Source organism: Medicago sativa, chromosome 7, assembly GCF_051527215.1.
Source record: "Medicago sativa cultivar Bolivia chromosome 7, Bolivia_mono, whole genome shotgun sequence".
Lineage (NCBI taxonomy): Eukaryota > Viridiplantae > Streptophyta > Magnoliopsida > Fabales > Fabaceae > Medicago > Medicago sativa.
Window position 1 is genome coordinate 54,627,578 of NC_140755.1, and position 16,692 is coordinate 54,644,269.

Sequence of the window (16,692 nt, forward strand, 5' to 3'; positions counted from 1 at the left end):
AATATGGAGTAATTCTAAAGGTCTTGAGGTTGAAACAATGTCTTTGGTTTTAAAAGATGATTTCACAATTTTCCCTCTCTGACATGCACCACAGAGTGCATCTGAATGATAGTCAATGTCTGGTGGCCCTTTCACAAGTTGTAACTTACTAAGCTTAGAGATTAACCTCCAGTTAGCATGTCTCAACCTTCTGTGCCACATCCATTTCTTATCATTCACTGATAGTAGGCAAACCACCTTCTGATCAGCTAGTTCAGAAAAATTGATTTTATAGACATTGTCAACTCTCTTTCCCTTGAACACAATGGATTTGTCTTCCTTGTTGATTATTGTACAGTTGGGTTTTTCAAAAAGCACATCATAACCATTATCACAAAATTGACTAATGCTCAAAAGGTTATGTTCAAGACCATCTACCAACCATACATTATTAATTGAGGTAGAGGAATTACCAATAGTTCCTGTACCTATGATCTTGCCTGACTGGTTGCCTCCAAATTTCACATTTCCTCCCTCTTTCATTGTTAGGCTGAGGAACATGGACTTGTCTCCTGTCATGTGTCTTGAGCAACCGCTGTCTAGGTACCATGATCTTTGCTTTGGCACTGCTCTTAGATATACCTGCATCATTGACATTTTTAGATTTAGGTACCCATTGTTCTATGGGTCCTGGAAGGTTAGTACTTAAGGCTTTACTCTTCACTTCTTGTACCTTGTGCTGTGAGTTGGGTTGCTTCTGATTAACCATCACCTTAGGTTTTGGTACTTCAGAAGCAGTAACTGTCTTCTTCTGAAACTTAGACTTCAGAACCCCAGATTTTGGTTTCACCAGACTCTGAGGAATAGGTTCTGATCTTTTCAGGATCCTGACCTTTGAAGTCTTGGAATCAGATTTGATCATAGCCTTTGACTTAGAGTTCTTTGGCTTTGAAGTAATCTTAGCCTTAGGACTAGAAGCTTCAGATTCTGATTGAACAACAGTTTCCAACTCAGCCCCTTCTGGTACAAAGAATGTTTTCAGACCTTCCTTGATGCATTCACAACAAGATTTTAGATTGGTTTTCTCAAGTTTCACTTCTGGAAAACCAATTCCTCTGCCATTGTTCTTGTAAATGCTATAAATCATAGAAGCTACTCTGCTTCTGTCAATGCCAGATATAATAAAATCTTCAAGAGCAATTTCATGGTTACTTAAAGGTTTTTCATTACACTTATCTTGTAGCTTCTGACATAAGAACCTGAGCTGATCTTCATATGTTTTACACATGAAGTTAAAGCCCCTAAGTCCTTGTTCAGAATCTTTCAGATCCAATAGAGTTGATTTTTGCTGTTGTACCAAATCAGCATATTTTTCTTTTAAATCCTTCAACTCATTGGTTCTTACTTCAAAATGTGTAAGAAGTTCTTTAAGTGACTCAACAAGTTCATCTCTGGGAATTTTGGAATATACCTCGTTTTCATCTTCTGAGTCTGAATCTGATCCAGCTTCTGAAGTTGCTGTTGCTACCAACCCAACAGCTACCTTTGCATCTTCATCAGCTTCCTCTTTATCAGATCCAGATTCACTACCCAAATCATCCCAGGTTGCCATTAAACTCTGCTTAATCTGCTTCTTGAGTTTGCTTGGTTTGAATGTAGACCTCTTTGACTTGTCCTTTGACTTTTCTCTTTGAAGATCAGGGCATTCAGCAATGAAGTGTCCAGGCTTCTTACAGTTGAAGCATCCCTTCATAATTTGAACAGAGAGAAGCAAACATAGCTTTAGCAGTGGATTTGTCACTCATCTTCATATACTCTGCTTTGGGTATGGCAGTGACAAGAGCTCCTCTGATAATATGATGCTTCTTGTAGAGTTTCCTCAGTTCTGGAGTATGTTTCTTTCTATCCACAGCAGCTCCTTCTTCATCAAGGACTAAATCACCAACACCATCTTCCAGAATATCCCATAATTCTTCATCTAGGCTCATGATGTAACTGTAAAAGTTGGTCTTCCACCAAGAGAACTCTTCAGCATCTCCATTGAACTTTGGAACTTTTCCAACACTGGTTTTCTTACTATCACTATAATCATGTGAGACATGTTTATAGCTAGTGTCACTAGGACCAGTAGGAGGAGGAGTAGACATGTTTTTCTCAGATCTTTGACTGTTGCACGGTTAAGTGTTACACAACAGACCAAGGCTCTAGATACCAATTGAAGGTGAGAAAAAACACAAGAAGGGGGGGTTGAATTGTGTTTTGAAAAATTCTTCGTTTCTCCTAAAAACTGAACACACTGATCAGAAGCTAAGTGAGACAGCTTCTGAAGTGATAATCAGAATCTAAATGCAGCGGAATAAAACAGAGAGAGAGAAGAAGAACGACACAAAGCAATTATACTGGTTCCTTCCACAATCCGGAAGTAGTCCAGTCCCCCTTGCACTTCCAAGGAGATTTCACTATGAGTAATATCTGATTACAAATGCTCAAGCACACAAGCAAGAGACTTCCTTTGCTCAAGCACACAAGCTAGAGACTTCCTATGCTCAAGAACACAATCAAGAGACTTCCTGCTCAAGCACAACTGCAAGAGACTTCCTAACTAAACAAAATTACACAGAAAATTGTTTAAGGTTGAACACTTGATATACAATCAGAGGTGCTCACAATACAAATCAGATACAGACTCAATGGACTTAAGAATTTCTAAGATATGACTTTGAGACACAGAAATTCTAAGTGAATGCAGAACAATTTCAGCAGAGATTTGACACTTGTAAAAATGTTATGAGTCTTTCGTTCAGCGTTCATGCATTACCAAAACTCTAGGTCTTCACTCCTTTATATAGAGGTGTGAAAGAGACGTTGTGAAATTGCCAGCACACCAAAGAGTCGTTGTTGAAGCTTGATCTTTCACCAATGATCTTTTGCCTGATTTGGTTGTTGTCCTACGAAGAACCAATTTGAAATCCATTCCTTATCCAAAGGAACATATATGCAGGCGAGACCGTATTCTGGAGCTGTTTTCTTGTCTTGTAGCGTGGACACAAAACAGAGTGGTGGAGAACGTGGTTGTACAATTCGTACAAAGTACAATGTCAACGCTTTCGTCCAAATTGCAAGCACAAGCCTTCAAACACCTTTGAAATGACCGTTGCAATGTTCCACTAATTTTCTGCTATGTTTTCGAATCCAATAGACAGCTTTTGCAATGTAGATCCTTCAATCTTTGAATGTTTTGCAAATCCAGTTGATCTTCAGCTTCTGGTGAAATGACTTCTGATGAGGCAGCTTCTGATGATGCAGCTTCTGATGAAGCAACTTCTGCAGCTTCTGATGGTGCAGCTTCTGATGATGTGGCTTCTGGACCTCTTGTCTTCAGAAGCACTATTCTTCAGGAGCGGTATTTCTTCAGGAGCAGCTTGACTTCAGGAGCGCTTTGCCTTCAGAATTATCTAAGCTTCATTTCCTTTGCTCTTTATTTGCTCATTCAGAACCAATGATGATGTAACTTTATAATTATGGTCCTGTACACTTGAACAAATATTAGCTAGTCCAATTTACAATTTTTAATACCTTGTTATCATCAAAACTCTTTAAGGTTCATTGTTAAACACATTTTGTTCCAACACTTTTTCGTTCTAATCACGAATCCGGGCTTAGTTTTTCAAGAAAATCAACGGTGAAGCGTAGATCTAAGTTTGAAGTTTGAAAAATTTTGAAACAAAAACCACACAAATCTTTAGATGTAAGCGCGAATCTACCTTGATTCTCCGCAAAGAAGGTCCGAAAATCTCTCCCTCCTCCTCCAAATCGCCGGCTGGCCGTGAGCTCTCCTCCCTTTGTGTTGGCCGAAATCGGCCTTGTCCTTGTTGTTGAGGATGAGTCCGATTTTGGCTTGTGGTGGTGATGAACAATACCGAAAATTGTTTTATATGGGTCTTAGGATGATTCTTTTGTGATAATATTGTTGATTTGATGATTTTTGTGGTTGTTGTGGTTAGTTAGGGTGGTCGGAAAAGTTTGTTGTGGAGGTTAGAGTGGTGGTTTGGTGATGAATGTTCAAGAATGTTCTTGAACATTCATGAGATTTTTGTGATTTTGATTTGTTTTGATGGAGAGAGAAAAGATGAAAGTGTTTGTGATGATGTGTAAAAAAATGAGTAGTGGTTTGACTTTGACTGATGACTGGGCTTTTATAGATGATGTGTATGATGACTGGACTAATGGAATAATGACACGTGGCACTGGACTTGTAACAAACTCTTGTGGACCAATCTGCAATTAACTGAAATAAACGGACTAAAATGCAAAAATGACGAAAAAGGACTAAAAATGTAATTAAAATAAGATTGGTAAAAAATGTAATTTGAAAACAACGTAAAGTGAAACGATTAAAAAAAAATGACAAAACGGACTAAAACGAACCAATTACTTAAATGAGGTACTTTAAAGTAACCTCTCTCTGCCGAAATTTCATGTGAAATGACCAAAATGCCCCTGGGGGACTAAAACGACTCAAGATGACTCAGACGCAATTTTAAAATGTTTTTTTTTACAGGGAATTAAAGCAAGAGTTTAAACAAGCCAGTTGAAAAGTATATACCCAGAAGGGTGTATATATACCCGCTGGGGTATATATATACCCGTAGGGATATATAGTAAACCCGAAGGGGTATATCAATCTTTTTCAAAAAATTAAAAGGAATTTTAGCACAGGAAATGACTGAAATGCCCTTTTTCATGAATTTTGCAAATAATATTGAAATAAAATGCAAAGAAAGATGTAATTGATCAGAGACAGTTCAAATGACTTGAAATGCAAGAAAAGAAGAATTGAACAAGTATTTTTAGGTCCAAAATTAGGGTATAACAATAATCATGTCATATCATAATCGCATCTAAGTTCATTAATCATTATGTTAGCATTGAACAAACATTCTTATCTTGATTCATTTTACGGATAGTCCCGGGTGGAGTAACCCCGAGTACAATCCCATACATGACCGATGTACGTACATCGGACTCCCTCGGTGTCGTGCGGGTCCCTTGTGGCTTAAACCGCTCCCCTTAGGTCGAGAACCTCCTGTATCCCCCTGGCGTGGATAATAAGAGACACGAGCACCTTCATCTTGTTAATTTCAGTGACATCCGGGTCCCTTACGGCTTGAATCGTTCTCATATTGAGAACCCCTTGTATCCCCCCTGGCGTGGATAACAAGAGACATGCCACCTACTTATACTTGTCATGGTCTTGTCGCTTATTTAGGTTAAACCTATTCATACTTAAAGCTTACCTCGGAACCTTGATCGATCCGAATAGCGGTAAGTGTTCATACTTGTTCATTCATAACGTGGTGTAAAGATAACTATCTTGTCCACGACTTATGCATTGCTATATCTATCTTAATCATGTGCGAAGATAACATACTTCGCTCCTAATCATTCTAGTGATTCTTACTATCATTCTAGTTCTCGACTACTATGTCGAGGCTCTAGTCCCATTCCCTTACTTGGAATATAACTTGCTACCCGATCGTGATTCAAATAACGCCCTCATAAGCCATGCTTCTCTATACTAAATGAATACTTGCTTTACTTAATTTTCCAAAGGAAACATTTTTAAAGTCCATGTCTTGGAGTCATATGTTGAGGGGTTTAATACTGTAAAAGAATGTTCGAAGAAACTGGACCGAAGTACGCCAAAAAGGGCCTGAAGCGAACAAACAGGGTGTTGTCTCCCTGTAGCTCGCCATTGCGAGCTTGCTTACTCGCCGTTGCGAGTTCACTTACTCGCCATTGCGAGTTGGGGGCGAGCAACACCCCCCTTTCGACCTCCAGCTCGCCATGGCGAGTGATTTACTCGCCGCTGCGAGTAATAACAGTCCAGACTTGCAAAAATGGAGTTTTTGACCCAAAAATCCTCAACACAAGCTTCGCAAGGCATGGCACACTACTAGAGATCATAAAGAACATGTAAAACCATTTTATAACAAGTATTCATTTGTATAAGGATGCATGATACAAAAAGGGCTGACTTTTCTATATAAAAACCCTAGGGAAAAATACATAATTTTCTTGCAAGCTTAAATCACATGATCCCAAAGGTGGGAACTAACTTAGGAACTCACCTTGCAAGCTCTTAAAGCATTTCCAAGCCTCAAACTCAAGCAAGCATCATCCTCCACTTTCCATCTTCCAAAACCCTAGCTTGATCCTCTTGTGTCCTTAGCTCTTGCTATACAATCCCCATGTTACTTCTTCCTTTATGGTTCTTGACTTCAAGGAACCCAAAACCTAACCAAGCTACCACTTAACAATTAACAAACCCTAGATTCCCAAAATAACCTCAAAGCTTCATACCAAATCAGTTATTCTTGCTTGCTATGTTGTTAATAATTCATGCTTAGTTCTCTCACAATAACTTGAAAGAATTCTTGCTCCATAGAAGAAAAGATGAAATGAACTTCATGGGAGAAAAGAAGAGATCCATCATAAAGCCAAGCTTCCACAACTTATAGTGACATGAGAGGGCAAGGGTGAATTCTTATCATGATAGGAGAAGAAGTTTGGAAGGTTTGATGGAGAAGAGAAGAGAGGGTGGCGTGGATGAAGGGAAGAGAGAAGGAAGAGAAAGTTGTTCCCAAACCTAGAGAGAGAAAAGAATAAGAAGAATGAAAATATCTTGCCCAAAAACACTTAAATATCCTTTATCCATGAAATTACCATTTTACCCCTGCCTTAAACGTGCTATATCCAACTCTGATAATTATTACGTAATGAGCTGACGTAGCGTAATAAACATTTCCATTCATACTTATTTTCCATGAACTTAATTCTCTGACACAAACGACTGATAATAATCCATTACTGACAAGCGAGATATTACATTCTACCCCCCTTAAAAAAATTTCGTCCTCGACACATATTCTTTCTATCTGTTTAACATTTCTTGTACGTGCCCGACATCACCAATAAGCAACCTGATCATTTCATTAATGTTTCAAGAACTATTCACTTGTCTCATAATACTTCTCATGAAGCTTCTTTACTGTTAACATCTTAACCGATTTACTTTCGTTGCGCTACTCTGATTCCCACCGGTTGCGTTTGATCAATACTCAAAATCATAGAGACGAGTGAAACTTCACGTTCTTTTTCTTACACTTCATCATCTTCTTGGACTCTTCTCTAAAGACCCTTCATGTGGCATCCCATGTCGCAACTTGCTTTCCATAAGGCCTTGTTAAATATAATCTCATAATAGACTCGTCGTATACTCATAAAATTTCCTTATGGTTGGACCTTACATACTTAATATTAGACTTACCTTCTGCCATATCAATACCATACTTAACTTTTATTCCTGAGCAGATCTCAAACTCCCATAGCATGCTCATGATGCACCTTGTGCTTATCTTTCTTGAACATCCTACTTGCATCTTCGTCTCTCGCATGTTATGCTTTGCTTAATCTTACTAATGCTAGCTTGTTTATTTCCTCTTGAATAAAAATTCATAAAAGTCGCACACGGATCATTGGTGTTGATGTTTCTTTATTATATTTATAACATATTGAATTTTGGGTCTCGGTCGTTACCATAAAATTCATGGAACGAGTGTCATCAAATCTTGATCCAAATGTTCAAATTATTTTTCATGTATTGTAACCGACTGGTACCTACGAAATTCCATTTGAAATTTATGAACACCAATTCCAATTATCCATATGCGTGTATCTTTTCTAAAATCTTATAAATTTGTCATGGTAACGAGCCATAGTAAATTAATTAAGCAAATCATAGATTCGAGGGGTAATTCACACTCCACAACACCTGAGAATCTTGTAATCTAACATAAGTCTTAACCACTTTACTCCTTACTTCCTGTCTTCACGTCCATAACGTCTGTTCCATATTTCGGGTCCTCTAAGCTCTTGGTCTAACTCCTTTAAACTCTTGACACATTAATCTCCAAAGTTACCTTAAACTGAATCGATTCCATTAATGGTTGTTCATGCTCTTTTTTCTTTGAAAACTTTAGGATGTAATGTGCATTCATTACTTGATGTTATAAAAAGTGTTATTGCAAACAAAATTGTGAAGACAACTCTCCAATAGTCACTGCTGACCCTAGAGACGAACTAACAGTTTTCGAAAAACTGAAATTTTCGCCCCATATTCGCTATCAGCGAAATCATCTAAAGTAATTTCGCTACTAGCGAAAATTTCGCTATTGGCGAGTTTCTTCGTCTCAGTTCTCCAAAAATATATATATATTTTTGTACAAAATCTTATTTCTCAAGCAATCCAATGCACATTATCCATTTTTAACATCATTAAAACATTCATATCATATGCACGACAAGCATCAACATCATTCGATTCAATTCTCGGCACATAAAAATTATTGCCTTAATCCTGTTACCATAAAATATCCACAATTAAACTTAACTTAATCTACTGTGAACAGTTTGACTTGTTTTTCTGTCGACTCGCTCATCATTCCAACATTAGAGCCTTATACTATCTGGGCATTTAAGCTTTGGCTTCAATCACATACCTTTATCCCTGAGAACTCCCAAATTTCATCAACATATGTCGACTTCTTCTTATCTTGCAACCTCGTACTTATATTCCATAAATATATTGCCCTTCTATAACACAGTCCTACTCCAATCACGACTCTTACCGAAACTTCCGGTCACTCTTAGACATTCCAAATTCTTCACTTCCGGTATACAAAATTCCTTTAACAACTTCCCCGACGTTGTCAAATCAATCCATCTTAACTTTACCTTACCTTCCTAGTGATGAGTCATAGATAGTATTATTTATTGCCTTATTTAGTTTAGTTTTATTTTAGATTTGATTTTATTTTATTGCATTTTATTTTAGTTTAGAATATTTTACTTCAAATTGTCTTTTATTTTATTTTAGGAATAAATATGTGGTGGAAGGTGCCTTGGAGCAAAAGAAAGAGGACTGGAGCAAATACAGCGCAAGAATACGAAGATACGGGACAAAAATAAGTTCCCCCAAACTCAGAAGCTTGGCACGGCCCGTGCCAACATGTGGCACGGCCGTGCCCGTCTCCAGGACCTGTTTTGCTGCTTTTCTTCAAGCCCAAGTTACCCTGTTGCAGCTTTACTGTTTTATCCTTCTAGTTGCTTAGTTTCTAAGTCAGATGTAAAGCTATAAATAGAGTAGCTCTCCACCATAAACAATCATCTTTTTACTTTGTTTATTTCAATTGCTATTTCAATAAAGTCTTTATTTCGTTTTACTTTCTTCTTTTGCAATTTACTTTTATCGCATTCTCTCTTCTTCCCCCATGTCTACGATGAACATGAGTGAGTAGACTTCTTTGTCTTGGGATCGTTGGATAAGTCTAATGACGTAATCCGGATCAAGCCAAGTCTTAAACCCTAATTAATTGTTACCCTAATTCCTAATCTAAATTCACCGTTTTAACATGAATTAATTATTATCAAACTGTGGAAGCGAACGCGGAGGGTTTGATAATGGTTAATTCATCATCACAGATATCAATTCATAAAGCGAACGCAGAGCTTTGATATCCGAACAAGTGAATTTAGTCAAGGTTTGCGAAACATGAGAATAGTCTAGCAAACCTTGGGAAGCATAAAGTTTCGATCTTCAAGGGTCCCAAAGGCAATCACCCATGAGAATAGGTGTGGTTGTTGGAGGGATACACTCACTGACTTCGAGAGGAGCTGTGATATGCTAAAGAGAAACTTGTCCTTAGTAATTAGGATTAACGTTTAATTATAAGTTTAAGGCTTGCTTGTGAAAAGATTCGTTATTACGATGAACCAATGATCCCAAGGCTTTTTAATATTATTGTTATTTACCTTCAAAAACTGCACTCTCCCACTCCTTATTTCTTTCTCTTCTAATCAATTTCTAAAAGCTAATTGGATTGACCAACTCCCTAGCGGAACGATAACTCTACTTACTACTATTACTTCGATAGGCCGTGCACTTGCGGTTTGGCCCTATCAAGTTTTTGGCGCCGTTGCCGGGGAGTTAACTAATTTAATTAGCTTTTCCTTAGTGATTAGAATTCTCTCTTCTTTCTCTTTTCTTTTTATTTTTAACTTTTTATTTTTCTGTCATAGTTAACTTCTTGGGTTCTCAATTTTTTTATGCGAAAAACCAGAAATCGAGTTGTAATAGTCAACGAGATCGAAAGGTATTTGCATAGACGAAAGAGAGACGCACGAAATAACACCGCCATGGCAAATCGCACTCTTAAAGAGTATGCAACGCCGTCTACGGCTGAGCCACAAGCTGTTATTGTGTACCCAACGGTTGAGGATGACAATTTCGAAATAAAGCCTACCCTACTTAACTTGGTGCAGCAAAACCAATTCTCGGGATCCCCCACTGAGGATCCCAATCTTCACATCTCTGTTTTCCTACGAATTAGTGGAACCATGAAGGAGAACCAAGAAGCCGTAAGACTTCATCTCTTTCCCTTTTCCTTAAGGGATAGAGCTAGCGCTTGGTTCCATTCCCTCGAAGTCGGTTCCATTACTTCATGGGATCAGATGAGGCAAGCATTCCTTGCCCGTTTCTTTCCACCATCTAAAACCGCTAAACTTAGAGACCAAATCACGCGGTTCAACCAAAAAGATGGGGAATCTCTCTATGAGGCGTGGGAGCGTTTCAAAGAAATGCTAAGACTTTGTCCCCACCATGGCCTAGAGAAGTGGCTTATAGTCCACACTTTTTATAATGGCCTGTCTTATACCACTAAGATGTCTGTTGATGCAGCTGCAGGTGGAGCACTTATGAACAAGAATTACACGGAGGCGTATGCCTTGATCGAAGACATGGCTCAAAATCACTACAAGTGGACCGACGAGAGAGCCATCACTAGTTCTTCACCCTCCAAAAGGGAGGCAGGTATACACGAAGTCTCTAACTATGACCACCTTGCTTCTAAAATTGATACACTAACTGAAAAACTTGAAAAACTCAATGTTAGTGCTATCAATTCTGCTTCTACTCCTTCTTGTGAAATATGTGGTATAACTGGTCATGCTGGTGTTGATTGCCAACTAGGTAGTGCTATTAACGGTGTTGAGCAAATGAATTATGCTCAATACAACCAAGGGATGAGACAAAATCAAAATTTTTATAAAAACCAAAATCCCTATGGACAAGTAGCACCACCCGGTTATGCAAACAACCAAAGATTCACTCAGAAATCCAATTTGGAAATTTTGTTGGAAAATTCTATTGCCAACCAAAACAAACAACTTCAAGAACTTAAAAACCAAACTGGATTTCTGAATGATTCCCTTTCCAAGCTCAATACCAAGGTTGATTCTATCGCTACTCACTCTAAAATGCTTGAAACTCAAATCGCTCAAATAGCCCAACAAGTGGCTACCTCTTCCCAAACACCGGGAGTCTTTCCTGGTCAAACCGAAGCCAATCCCAAAGCCCAAGTTAATGTCATATCTTTTAGGGGTAGTAAGTTAGGCGAAACTTTTGCTAAGGTTAAAAACATTGTGAAAGAAAATGTCAAGCCCTTAGGTGATAAAGTTGTGATAGAAGAAGCAAAACCACTTGAAGAAAACAAAACTCCATCCTCCTTAAATCCTGAAAAGCTTAAACTAGAGGGTAAGTTTGAAAAATTTGTTAACATACTTAGGAAGATTTGCATTAAACTTCCCTTTGCTGAAGCTTTGTCTAGGATGCCTCTATATGCCAAGTTTTTAAAGGAAATTTTTTCAAAGAAAAGGGCTATAGAGCATAATGAGACAATAGCCTTGGCTAAGGAAACTAGTGCAATCATCCAAGAAGTACCCCCTAAGCTTTGAAACCCAGGTAGCTTTGCCATACCATGTGAAATTGGGAATGAAACCATAAACAAAGCTTTATGTGACTTAGGAGCTAGTGTTAGTTTGCTGCCTTTGTCTCTTCTTAAAAGGATAGGGATAGGAGAATTGAAACCTACCGAGATGGAATTGAAAATTGCTGATCGTTCTACCATAAAACTTGTAGGATTTGTCGAGGACATACCTGTTAAGATAGAAGGGATATACATCCCAACTGATTTTGTAGTCGTTGACATTGAAGAGGACGATGACGTCCCCATAATCCTAGGTAGACCTTTCCTTGCAACTGCAGGAGCTCTCATTGATGTTAAACTTGGTAGGATAGTCTTTCAAGTGAGTGATAAGATGGTAGGATTTGAGTTGGAAAACGTTATGAAAGGTCCCGCGCTTTACTCTTGTTGCATGCTTAACGATCATGTTGTGAAAGAACGTTTTATAGCGTCATCTACACAATATGATATCTTTGATCCATTCTAAGGACTCTTTCTAACCGTCAAGCTAATGACATTAAAAGAGCGCTTCGTGGGAGGCAACCCACGCATTTAATTGCTTTTGTTTTGTTTTTCTTTGTTTTAAGTTCTTTTGTAGGTATTTGTCCAAGTTTGATTTGAAGAAAATCAAGAAATTGAAAAAATTTTGAAGCCCTGTGACCAGAGAGGTGGCACGGCCCGTGCTAAGTATGGCACGGCCGTGCCAGGTATTTGAAAAAAAAAATGGCCAAAGCAACAGAAAGATGGCACGGCCCGTGCCAATAGGTGGCACGACCGTGCCCGTGTTCTAGCCACTATAAACCTAATTTTTCTTCTTCTTCCCCATTCATTCTCAAACCACAAACCTCTCTCTACCTTCAAACTTCTCTCTAAACCACCATAACCTTCAAAACTTCAAACCCTCATATCTCCCTCAATTCTTAACCAAATCACTCCATTCTTTCACCGATCAACCACAAACTTCACCCAAAACAAAGACCACCAATCAAAAACATCTTTCATCCATTCAAACCCATAATTCACCAAAACCCTAATCTTTCAAAACCTAACCCAAACACCACAAAACCTTCACCAAACTACACATCCAAACCAACAAACCTTCCTTAAACATCAACCCCAACCCTAAACCAATCCTTTCCTCCACAAATCCTCCCAAACCCTAAACCTTCCAAACCAATTCCAACAAGGGTCAATGGCTTCAAGAAGAAGTGGTAAAGAACCAGCAAGCTCTCAAGGAGGACCTCCCCCAAAGAAGCAAGCACAAGTAAAGAATCATGGAATAAGCTTCAAGAACAACAAGCAACGGGACAGGTATAAAATTCTAATCTCTAAACACTTGCATCCTTCTCGTTTTCCTGATCCCAATACTTTAGATGTGCTAGAGCTGTTTGATGATGTTTCTAGGATGATAGGAAAGTTAGGTTGGACTGATCTGCTGAAACCTATGCGGGGTTATGAAAACTTCACTTATGAATTTCTAAGCTCAATTGTTTTCACTAAAGATAAGTTGAATTTTGATAACCCTAACCATAGAGTTGTTTTTCGGTTGATGAATATTGATTATGACATGTCACTTCAGCACTTTTGTGAGGCCTTAGGTTTTGCAAATGAGGGATATATTCATGATCATTGGGATCCTAGCCTTAAACCGGATAACTATGACCCAGCTGCCTTTTGGACACGTATCACCGGCGTTTCCAACTATGTTCCTAGAGCCAACAAAGCTAGCAACATCCACAACCCCGTACTTAGGTACCTCCAAAGGGTAATGGCTTGCACTATTTGGGGTAGAACCGAGCTAGGAAACACTAGAACAGATGAATTGTTCATGCTATGGGCAATGCTCCACAACCACCCCGTCAATACTTGTTTTTATTTGATTGATTACCTAGACTTTGTCGGTACTAGACCGGCCGGTAGAGGAGACATAGTGGTGGGTGGCATCATTACATATATAGCTAGGTATTTTGGAGTAGGTGAAAATGAGGGGATCAAGCCAATTGAGGGAAACAATAGGCTTAACATAGAAACCCTTATTGCTATGAATTTCATCAAACATCGTCCACCTCTCCACTACCAACTTAAGCTAAATGTGCCAATTGTGTTTTTATTGCCTAACCCATCTCGGACTACCACCGGGGTGGAAGAAAATTGGTTATATGTTGATGTGCAGGTTCTAGAACAACAAGATGATGAAGGAGAGGGTGCTATCTTGCCCCATGATGAGGAAGAAGGTGCTAACTTGCACCAAGAGGGGCACCATGGCCATGAAGCCGGTGAGCTTAATGAAAATCAAAGATGGACATGGATTCATAATGAAATCGAGAGGATGAGCACCGAGCAACAAAGGCAAGGTGTTGAGATCTCCGGCCTTCGCAATGAAGTTCAAAGGGGCAACCGTGTCAATAATGAAAATAATGAGATGCTCCGTCGGATGATGCAACACCTACAACTTCAAGGTCCTCCTTACGGACCTCAATAAACAAATGTGAGCTTTCCTCTTCCTCTCTTCCCTTCTTCTTCTTCCTATCTCTCTCATTCTTCTTCTACTCATCTCTTTCTCCTACTCTTCTTCTACTCCTTCTTTCTTCTACCTCTTCTCTTTTAATTTCTTTTTCTTTTGAATCATTGAGGACAGTGCTTCCCCTAAGTGTGGGGGGGGGGGGGGGGGGCTAATAAAGTGTCTAGAGTCGTAGTGTTCCCAAACTCCCTTGAACTTTATTCTTTTGTTTTGTTTTTATAGCAAGAGGCATAACTAAAGTAGCTTGTTTTTAATGTAAATATGGCATGAAAATTTTTGCTTTGTCTCTTCTCTAAAGGTTGTTTCTTGTACATAAAAGTAGTTTCTTGTGTTTCTTATGTTCTTGCTATGCCCATATCCTGTTTTAATGTGAAAATTCTCCAATGAGAAAAGCACCCGGTTGCAATCCTTGAGTAAATGTATGAATAGGTATTTTAAGGAACACGTTCTATCTTTAGTGTTAACTTAGACCCTTTAAAGTCTTAAGAGTAAAAGTAGTATAAGTTTGTGTGGGAAAATTAATCAAATTGTTCTTAATTGTTATATGCTTATTAATTTGTTAATGTTAAATGGGGCGGGAGAATGGCACCAACATGTGGGGGAAAGGACAATCCCTAACTTCCTAATTGTGGTGGTGACTCCCTAATTTGAACCTAAAGTGAAACAAATTCATCAATGCTAGGGGGAAAGGACAATTACATCCAAAAAGACTTCCTACGCGGAGATGAAACAAATAATAATTTTGCAGCACTGCTTAGGGTGATTTTGAATCTAGGGGGAAAGGACAATTACATCCGAGAAGACTTCCTACGAGGATAGATAGCCCCTAAGCATCTGCAGCCCCTTGTGCTTAATTGTTAATCTAATCTAATTTAACTTAAATTCCCATCACTCTTATATGAAATGAAGAAAGGACTTTTCTCGGTTACTTTAGCACTAGGGATAGAACCTGTTCCTCATAATATCTGTCTTATACAGGAGCAAGAAAAGGGTTGGACTGCACACACACACTCACTTGAGACTTGATGTTGGGTAGAATAGGTTCATGAGAAGTGTTTGAAGTTGTAATTAGTGTACTTGAAGCAAAGCCTTTCTTTTGAGACACATTGTTCTTAATATTGCCATAATCAATCTTTAGTTGCTACTATGTTTGTTGCCTTTTGCTTGAGGACAAGCAAAGATTCAAGTGTGGGGGAGTTTGATGAGTCATAGTATTATTTATTGCCTCATTTAGTTTAGTTTTATTTTAGATTTTATTTTATTTTATTGCATTTTATTTTAGTTTAGAATATTTTACTTCAAATTGTCTTTTATTTTATTTTAGGAATAAATATGTGGTGGAAGGTGCCTTGGAGCAAAAGAAAGAGGACTGGAGCAAATACAGCGCAAGAATACGAAGATACGGGACAAAAATAAGTTCCCCCAAACTCAGAAGCTTGGCACGGCCCGTGCCAACATGTGGCACGGCCGTGCCCGTCTCCAGGACCTGTTTTGCTGCTTTTCTTCAAGCCCAAGTTACCCTGTTGCAGCTTTACTGTTTTATCCTTCTAGTTGCTTAGTTTCTAAGTCAGATGTAAAGCTATAAATAGAGTAGCTCTCCACCATAAACAATCATCTTTTTACTTTGTTTATTTCAATTGCTATTTCAATAAAGTCTTTATTTCGTTTTACTTTCTTCTTTTGCAATTTACTTTTATCGCATTCTCTCTTCTTCCCCCATGTCTACGATGAACATGAGTGAGTAGACTTCTTTGTCTTAGGATCGTTGGATAAGTCTAATGACGTAATCCGGATCAAGCCAAGTCTTAAACCCTAATTAATTGTTACCCTAATTCCTAATCTAAATTCACCGTTTTAACATGAATTAATTATTATCAAACTGTGGAAGCGAACGCGGAGGGTTTGATAATGGTTAATTCATCATCACAGATATCAATTCATAAAGCGAACGCAGAGCTTTGATATTCGAACAAGTGAATTTAGTCAAGGTTTGCGAAACATGAGAATAGTCTAGCAAACCTTGGGACACATAAAGTTTCGATCTTCAAGGGTCCCAAAGGCAATCACCCATGAGAATAGGTGTGGTTGTTGGAGGGATACACTCACTGACTTCGAGAGGAGCTGTGATATGCTAAAGAGAAACTTGTCCTTAGTAATTAGGATTAACGTTTAATTATAAGTTTAAGGCTTGCTTGTGAAAAGATTCGTTATTACGATGAACCAATGATCCCAAGGCTTTTTAATATTATTGTTATTTACCTTCAAAAACTGCACTCTCCCACTCCTTATTTCTTTCTCTTCTAATCAATTTCTAAAAGCTAATTGGATTGA

At 38.4% G+C, this 16,692-nt stretch overlaps 1 non-coding gene across 1 annotated transcript; it reads right to left on the reverse strand.

Moving 5' to 3' along the window:
- Positions 1–10,599: 10,599 nt before the first annotated feature.
- Positions 10,600–10,706, reverse strand: LOC146906831 (small nucleolar RNA R71). Its single transcript, XR_015020807.1, has one exon. It is a non-coding gene; the product is annotated as a small nucleolar RNA R71 (small nucleolar RNA).
- Between the last annotated feature and the right edge of the window lie 5,986 nt (positions 10,707–16,692).